The sequence below is a fragment of the Haliaeetus leucocephalus genome, unplaced genomic scaffold (genome assembly GCF_000737465.1).
Source record: "Haliaeetus leucocephalus isolate CR32 unplaced genomic scaffold, Haliaeetus_leucocephalus-4.0 Scaffold473, whole genome shotgun sequence".
NCBI classification, from domain to species: domain Eukaryota; kingdom Metazoa; phylum Chordata; class Aves; order Accipitriformes; family Accipitridae; genus Haliaeetus; species Haliaeetus leucocephalus.
The window spans coordinates 2,291,642-2,301,202 of NW_010972909.1; positions in this window are offsets into that span (position 1 = coordinate 2,291,642).

Genomic DNA, 9,561 nt, shown 5'->3' on the forward strand with positions numbered 1-9,561 from the left:
CAGGCTGGCGCCTCTGAGGCGAAGGCGCCGGGGCCGGGGCGGGCTGTGGTGGTCCTTCCCCAGGGCCCGGCGCTCGGGCCAGCCGAGGGGTCACGCTGGCGTTTAAATATTTATCGGCCTGGGCTGCCCCGCCGACTGAATTAGAAACAAACCGGGGGGGGGGGGGTGTAACATTAGAGTATCGCTCGGGGAAAAAAAAAAAAAAGAAGCAATATGGTAAAATTAAGTTACAATTAGTACCCCCAGTGTGGGGATTCAAGAGCGGCGTGATGTTGATCTTCCCCAGAGCAGAGCTAGCAGGCGTTCCTTATCGGTAGGACTCGCTGCTTGGCTGATGTAATGGTGCGTGATTTATTTCCTAGCGCTTCTGGGGGTGGTTTGGGTTTTTGTCCCCCGTGCTAAACTACATGTAGTAAGCTGGGTTTGTGCTGCTTGGAGCAGTAGTTCCAAATAAATTGAGTGGCCGCTGTGCTGTGTTTAAACATAACTTACTCTTTTCCCCTCTTGCATCCGTGTAAACACACCCTTTTCCCTCTCAGGAAGCTAAAAAGTTATGGTTTTGTAATACAGCCTCGCTTAAAAAAAGCTTCCCTCCTTACCTACCTTGTTTATCCCTAATAAACAATATAAAATGCAGCTTTTGCATTTCCTCTGGCTTAGGAAACCCACTCCAGGATTTCTACAGGGAACATTTAAGTCTGAATGTCTACATCCCATCCTCCCTCCCTCATAGAGGATGGCAGCTGGTTAGTAGAATACGAGTATGAGACAGAACAACTTACAGCAAAATTTGAGATCCTTACGTTCAGAAGTCTGTATTATTTTCAGGATTATTAGAAACTTACAGAAACATTTAACTTTCGTATCTGCTGAACATACATTTCCATAGCTTTTCTTGTGACTACAGCAGGAGATAACATCTGGGCCAGATTAAAGGCCTGGGCATTGTAGACTGGCTCTAACATCAGGCTCCTGGAGTCATGTGATAATATCAGACTCTCAGCTTTTACTGAGTAAAACAAAACCCAGAGCTTTTTATGAAAAGAATATTTATTTCCAACCATCAAGGTTGCAAAAAAAAAATTTTCAAAATGTAAACAATGCGACTCAACAGCAGTACCTGCCCGAGGCCAGTTCTACGTTACAAAGCGTTGTCCTTGACTCTCTGCCGGATGAAGTAGCCTCCTCGTTCCTGCAGCTGACTCAAGGAAGATCCACATGGATAGTGGAGAGGACGGGCTTCCCATGCGAAAAGGTACATAGGCAGTAGACAACCCACATCTAACCCGTGTTGTCACCACGAGATTTTGCAGGAGCAGGCAGGAGGAGCACACCTTTATATTTATTTTCACTGTTTAATTGGAATCAGAGAAGTACAGCAGATCTGTAATGAATTCTTCATATCTTAATCGCACCTCAAGCCTGAACCCCTGCATCACAGAACACATCTCTCTAACATGCCGTTCCCTCTCACATCTTACCTGTTTCTGCTGGAAACACCCTGCCTGGTTGCTCTCACTCTTAAAGATGTCTTCCCTGCTGTCCGGGCTGACTGGTTTTATTTTTAGCTTTTGAACATGATATGCTGTCTCCCCTCACACTGGTGCGTTTCACTGTTTTTCTGTGATTCGAACCCTTTCCTTTCCTGCTTGGATTTCCTCCAAGCCATTTAATGATTATTGGCTTCACCTCCCTCAGCCTAGCCCCTTTTCCCCCCACAGCCTGCATAGACACAATCCTCCTCTCTCTATTCTAGCCCAGGGAGCCTTTTTTGAACCCTTTTCCCCATCAGTGTTTAGGATTCAAGACCAAGTCTATCTCCTAACTGTTTCTCAGCTTTACTTCTAATTCATAGATGTAGAATTAACTCTATGGCAGAGGCTTTTACAAAGTAAATAGGAGGCAAGATCGGCGCACACAGAAAAGCCTCCGACAGGCAAGGTTTCTCTGAGGTGATTATGTTCCTTTATTTGAGCTTAAAGTCAAAGCAAATGGGAGTGGAAAGGGAATGTCTCTTTTATTTTAGTAAGAAGCTCCTCTTGTTGGCTGTAGTTATTTTCATTAACCTTAGAAAGAGAAACCTCGATTTGCTGGCTCAAATCCAGTCCCAGGCTCCAACTGCTAAGAAACCTCCAGAGCCTTACCCTTGCCTCCAGACTTAGCTGGTGGCTCAATGATACAAGAGCTTTCACGGGATTTTTTTTTTATACTTGGGTTCGTTCCCTGGTTTGGTTGTTGGCCTAGCCTCACAAGCAGTTGTGTCAGCCCACAGGATGGCAAGGGACGGCAGCCGGAGCTCCTGAAACCAGCAGTGACTGCCAAAGTCACTCTATCTTTGAACTGTGCCCTGAGTTCCAGTGGAGACAATGGGATCTTTTGTAGGACTGGACCCGAAGTCCCTAACGAGCAAAAGCTGTTAGGATAAGATGGCTGCTCAGCAAACGAATTTGTGGCTGCCCACATCACAGAAGCCACTATCATAATTAGCTCTCTCACTGAATGTCTCAACAAGAATTAATGGGCATGGCATGGTGAAATCCTGGTCCCTCTGAAGGCAATGGCAAAATTCTCACTGACTTCAAAAGGGCCAAGGTTTCATACTGAAACTCAAGCTCAAGTTCTCTCTTGCCCCCAGCAGGAAAGTCTGCAGCACAGTAGCTTGGGAAATGGGACGTGACGTAGCGATGACTTCACCAATGATGCCTGTTACAGCCATTTTGCAGATAAAATAGGACACCCTGACTTGTGGCATCACGACCTTGCCACTTTGCCTAGGTTATACAGTTTATAAAGAAAAACGCTTCATCCAACTCTTCCCCGAAACAAGGTCAGCTCTAATAAATGTGATAGATATGCCTGATGAGGTTTATCCTGTTCCAAGAGTGCAATGGGTTCACCATGGTGTTCCTCCTTCAGTGAACAGAGTACCAGATCATCTCCTTCCTCCTGAAGTTCAGTAACAAGCGGACATACTTTTCCCCTCACTTCTAGTCCCATACCGTATGAACTGCACCTTTTCACCAGGACATAGGCAGATTACGAGCAGATTTGCTTGGACTGATAGTCAAGTCTCTAGTCCAGAAATTTTCCACAGGCCACAAGACCTCACTTGTTTTTGCAGTTACTGTCTGCAGGGTTCCCCATAGTCTGTCAAACCACAGCAAAAACTAGCACTCCTGCTACTTCTGTGGCAATTTTCCCATCAAACATCCGATCAAATCCCCTTTTTTTATCACATACAGAGTTGCCTCTTCTCCTTGCGTTTCAGTACTAACTTATTTCTACCCCCCTCCCCCTGTTAAGTATAATACCCATTCTTTCTTTCCCATCTCTTCTACCAGAAGAGGTTGCCTGGTGCCCAGGATGAGAACTGCGTTTCTTTGTGGCTAAAAAAAACCCGCTTACAACAAAAACTTCACAGAGGAGAAGGTGCTCGAGTTCAGCAGCCCATACAAGCAAGCTAGTCCAACAGGAATCCGGCAATATCCCCAAGGGGAAATATGAAATAAGATGACCTGAAAGGCTTGGGCATTTTCTTTACACCTTTGGAGGAGCGTTTGGACTCCTGCTGATGGTGCATCCAAGGTCAGGCTGTCTACCTACTACCTCTTTTCTCCTCTTCCATCTCCCAGGGAGTTGAAAACAGCACTGCCTGAGGATACGCTTCTTCAGTGGTCGTGTTTTCAGTGTGAACCATGCAGGATTCTGATTTTAATTTGGCACTGCCCACCAGACCACAGGGCAAGTCCAAGACTTTCCTTGTGAATATTTAGCCGTGGCTACATTTCAAAGCCAAATTATAAAAATGTCATTTGAGTAAGTTATAGTTCTAAAATTTATAAAGTACTTTAATGCTAGGTTGATACAGTGAAAACATCCTTTTAAAAGAGCTCACATTGCAAGCTGACAGACACCAAAACATTACTTTGTTTTAGTTTGCTCAAATTTTCAAAACCAGTCAGCATCTGGGCTCTATTAACCATACCGTGCGTGCCTTTTAAGCAACAACATTTTAAGAATATTTCCTTTTCAAACCCCTTTCATGGAGTTCAGCATTTTGCAATATGCATCCATAATATTTAACAATTCTGCTTTGCACTGCAGCCTTTGAAGTTTAAAAATTAGTTACTGGTAAAGCGTACATTTGCTCGCACTCTTTTAGTCACACAGATTAATGACTAGAATTTATGCCTATGGTCAAGAAAGGTAAGTCACTTTGTCACAGTAATTAGCAATCTTTCCTACAACAATTTTCAATCTTTATGTAATGTACACAGGGTGACATACCATCTGTGCGTAGGAAAGAGCTCATTTGCAACTTGAAATAGCCACTTCTGGGCTAACATGCGGTACCATAGAAGTGCAGTTTATGGCAAGCAAAGAGACTCATCCCTCTCCAGTTCAAACTCTGGGAGGAAGAATCATATTTATATTTATATTTCACATTTATATATCATATTTAGATCTATATCCATGTTCATATTTTATTTATACTTCATATTTATATTCATATTATTTATATTCATATACAAATTAGTCTGCAATTCAGTCAACACACTAAGCACCTCAAGAATATGGCTATGGATCATCAACCGTGATACCTCTTCAGGGGTGGTTTTTTTTATTAGCTGTTAGGTAAGTTCTCGAAATAGGCTGGAAAAACAAGGTGAGTTCCTCAGAGCAGAAAAGAGTGCCCTCTAATGGTTCATATTTAGGTTTAATGTCTGCGATGTTTTATGAAGCCCTCCTCTTTTAAGAGATTTGTGAGGTAAGGTCACACAAATGCAAGATGTTGGAACAATTTATTGTTTCAGGGAAAACACAAATCTTTTTTACCCTCTTAATTGCTTTATAGGTAGTAATTAAAAATAAGGATGGAGGCATATTCTTCGTAACATTGTCATTAAATTACCATTACCTAGGATTTCTTAGAGAAAAATTGATGCCTCTGACAATTCAGAACTATTACTCATACTCTATTCGATAAGTTTTGTGTTCCACTGTGGAAGTGTGTTTCAAGACCTGGAAAGGTAGCATGCAGGACATATATAAGTCCCCCAGTTTATTTCAGAATCATAAAAATGATTGTGAATGCCCTAGAGCATACCACCCTTGAATGAGTAAATTTCAAGGACAAAATGCTTACTTTTTTTTTTTTAATCTTTATATCAACTAATCACAATGTAGATAATAGTTTTAATTAGTCCTTGCTCACTTCTCAACTAAAGCAATCCCAAGATATTCGACAGTGGCTGATTCTACAGTCTATCCCTTTTTAACAAGCCTTGCCAGTAATTTAGTTAGTGAATTTCTGGTTTATTAAAACCATGGCGATCTTTGCACCAAAGCTGTGGGACTTGGAGGGAATGGCTGAAGTGGAAACAGAGTGCCAAATTCTCCCCCCTACCCTGCTATCAACTGGCAGCAGCATGAAGTGCAGGGTATGCTGTAACCACCCCTGCCTCCACAAAAGATACTTGAAATATAGACACAGGACACCAAAAAGCTCGGCACACGTTCGCCCTGGCCGTTAGCTAAAGTGTCTCCCATTATTTCATTGCCTGTTAGAGCAGGGACGAATGTGGGTCCTTAAGCTTGTACTGGCTCCGTATATAAAGGTTTCCATGGCTTATGGCCTGTAACTCACTCTTGATGTGATGAGGGGATGGAAGAGGCAATTATATATGGTTGAATATTTGCTGCTTTTCCATCTCCATTAGTTCTTTGAATAATTTTCTTACAGTGTGGACTTTGATAAAGACTCTTCCAGAACAGCTGGCAACTGAATATAGATAAGTGACAAAGGAAAACACAGAGAAAGACAGACCCACTCCCCAAGTATATTTGTTAAAACAGTTGTGCCTGCTATAAAGATATAATTGAAGGATCATCATATTCCATTTTGGAATAATTAGATTATATTTTCTCCTCTCAAGAAAAAATAGTGATTAGAGTGAGGCTATCCAATCCATTCCTCATCCTTCCTTCTTGCACCCCCTCCCCACTCAAACCTACAATGACAGTATTTGGTCACATGAATCTTTGAATAAAAGACAGGGAATTGTGTCTGAATAGCCCTGACTCATAAAGCTCCTTCCAATGCCTTTTTCAGTGCCGGAGCTTTGCAGTTAATGCAACTTCTACTAATTTTTTTCCTTACTACAATTGTGAAAAATCTAATACCTTTAGAATGATCTGAAAAGAGCTTACACAGAATAAAATCCCCATTTAATCTTGGCATATTAAGAAATCTTTTCTTTGAACAATACATTTAAAATTCTATTTTCCCAAAACTTTTTTTTTTTTAAGATAAGTAAAGCTCTAAGTATTGAAAGAAATTATGATTTAGAGTCCTATCTTCATTTGTGGTTTAGGAACCCTGGCACTTTAACTGGAGGAAATGTTAGTGAGGATATGTGTGCATCCTATGGTACACTCTGGTAGTAGATCATTAATTCAGTATATCAAAAGGTGTTCCAGTCACCATGTTAAAAAAAACAATGGGAGCCACAGACGCAAAGCACTTAAAGATAAGAGAAAAAAACATTTGCAGAGCATCATATATACCAGGTGTTTAGTTGTTGCTCCCACTTTGTGTACTACCCCTCAGTTCTCAAAGTCATAGAACCATAGAATCTCAGAACGGTTTGGGTCAGAAGGGGCCTTTAAAGGTCACCTAGTCCACCCCCCCTGCCATGGGCAGGGACACCTTCCACTAGACCAGGTTGCTCAAAGCCCCATCCAACCTGGCCCTAGAACACTGCCAGGGATGGGGCATCCATAACTTCTCTGGGCAACCTGTTCCAGTGTCTTGCCACCCTCACAGTAAAAAATGTCTTCCTTCTGTCCAACCTACACCTACCCTCTTTCAGTTTAAAATGGTTGCCCCTTGTCCTGTCACTACAGGCCCTGGCAAAAAGTCTCTCTCCATCTGTCTCATAAGCCCCGTTTAAGTGCTGAAAGGCCACAGTGAGGTGTCCCTGGACCCTTCTCTTCCCCAGGCTGAACAACCCCAACTCTCCCAGCCTTTCTTCACAGGGGAGGTGCTCCAGCCCTCTGACCATTTTCGTGGCCTCCTCTGGACTCGCTCTAACAGGTCCATGTCTGTCTTGTGCTGGGGACCCCAGAGCTGAACACAGAACTGCAGGTGGGGTCTCACGAGAGCGGAGTAGAGTGGGAGAATCACCTCCCTCGACCTGCTGGTCACGCTTCTTTTGATGCAGCCCAGGATACGGTTGGCTTTCTGGGCTGCAAGTGCACATTGCTGTCTCATATCTAATTTTTCCTCTACCAGTATTCTCAAATCCTTCTCCGCAGGGCTGCTCTCTACCCATGCATTCCCTAGTCTGCATTGATATTGGGGATCGCGCCAACCCATGTGCAGGACCTTGCACTTGGCCTTCTTGAACTTCACGAGATTCATATGGCCCCACCTCTCAATCCTGTCAAGGTCCCTCTGGACGGCATCCCTTCCCTCCAGCATGTCGACCACACCACTCAGCTTGGTGTGGTTGGCAAACTTGCTGAGGGTGTGCTTGATCCTACTGTCCATGTCATTGATGAAGATATTGAACAGTATCAGTCCAAATACAGACCCCTGAGGGACACCACTTGTTACTGATCTCCATTTGGACATTTAGACATTGACTGCAACTCTGGATGCAGCCATACAGCAAATTCCTTATCCACCAAACAGTCCATCCATCAACCTGTATCTCTCCAATTAAGCAGCAAGGACATTCTGCACATTCTACAGCTTTTACAAAACAGGAAGGTTTGGGCAACCTGCACTTGCTCTCTATTTATTTGCTTTACCCCAGTGAGTCATCACAGTGTACAAGAAGAAGAGCTGTAGCTCTTGGTCTCATTCAGTGCCCCAGCAGCTCCCCCGGTTTCTGCACAGAAAGTTTAGAGTACTCAGCTATGCATCTGCCAGTCCTTTTTATTATTCTTTCCATTAAATATGTGCCATGGTTTATACTTACATGAACACAAAACGTTTGAGACTCATGCCTATGGTGTAGCTGGAATGCTTGTTATAGCTCTTTGAGACAAACAAAGGACAAAATCTGGTTTTTTCTGAGATACTGGGGGTTTTTTTCAATAGATTCAGAAGGACATCTTCATGAGCAAAAAGCACTTGACATTATGCAGCCCTGGGTCTGTGACATATGGATCACCCAGTAATTATTTTGCTACATAGATACCATTTCAAAAGAAAGTTTAGAACATCAAAGTTCAAGTTTAAAATACTCTTCAGTTTTAAACAGGAAGATCTGAAAACTAAAGCAAAACACAATCTAGCAAATACAAAGGCAAATTCCCATTTTCTTTCCCTCTGCAAAAACTCCACTCTTGAGCAATGTTGGATAGACAATGGAAAGGCTGTGCAGAAAAAGAAGCTACAAGACAGATACTGAGTTGTCACAACTGATGGCAATAGGGTAAAATAAATGTAAGTTGAGCTGAGTTAAAGATTGAAACAAGATTTGTTAAATTTTAGGTCAAAAGCCAAATGAGAAATATGCAAAGTCTTTCCTGGAGAGGCCTATCTTGTTTTACCGGGTCCATTATGAGACCTGCAACCAAGGTCATTTCTAATTAGGACTCAATCAACATTCAATCAGGTGAAAATTAACTAAAGGAAAAAAATAATCGGGGTCAGTTACAAGATTATAACCTTTACCCCAACACCAAGACTCATCTTTTGAATCCAGCTTTCAAGCCTACATTCCTTCTACAGTCTCAGCTGGAACATAGGTGTCAGCCGGGAGCACAACAGGTCCAAGAACGACTGTGTCACTTGCTGGCTGATGCACGGTGACTTGCTGTTGTGCAAGGTCACAGACCCCAGCTGCTGCATCTGCCCACTCTAACCCCATCTGGATTGCTGCCCAGGATAGCCTTCTTCTACGTTCCGAACACCTGATGTTTTCCAAAGTCAGGAGGTGCTCCAGCCACGAGGAAGTAAGCTGCACTGTAACTGCTTATAGCACTTATGCGCTTTACTGGTTGCTCTTTTTGCTATTGCTGGTGTATGCAGACTAAATTCCTGGAAACCACTTTCGTTACCAGTTGATGGGGTACCCACTGGAGATGTCTGCTGTCACCAGTGATATCCAGTTTTGGTGACTGCAAAAACATCATGGCACTTGAACTACCCTCAAACTCACCCTTGAGACGGAGTCTACAACATAATTCTGGGAAAGCTTACACTCTATCTGCTAGATGTAGCATGTGGATAGTGTCCTGGTTTCAGCTGGGATAGAGTTAACTGTCTTCCCAGTAGCTGGTACAGTGCTATGTTTTGAGTTCAGTATGTGAAGAATGTTGATAACACTGATGTTTGCAGTTGTTGCTCAGTAGTGTTTAGACTAGAGTCAAGGATTTTTCAGCTTCTCATGCCCAGCCAGGGCACCTGACCCAAACTGGCCAACAGTGTATTCCATACCATGTGACATCCCATCTAGTTTAGGAACTGGGAAGGGGTGGGGAATTGCCGCTCGGGGACTGGCTGGGTGTCGGTCGGCGGGTGGTGAGCAATTGCCCTGCGCATCATTT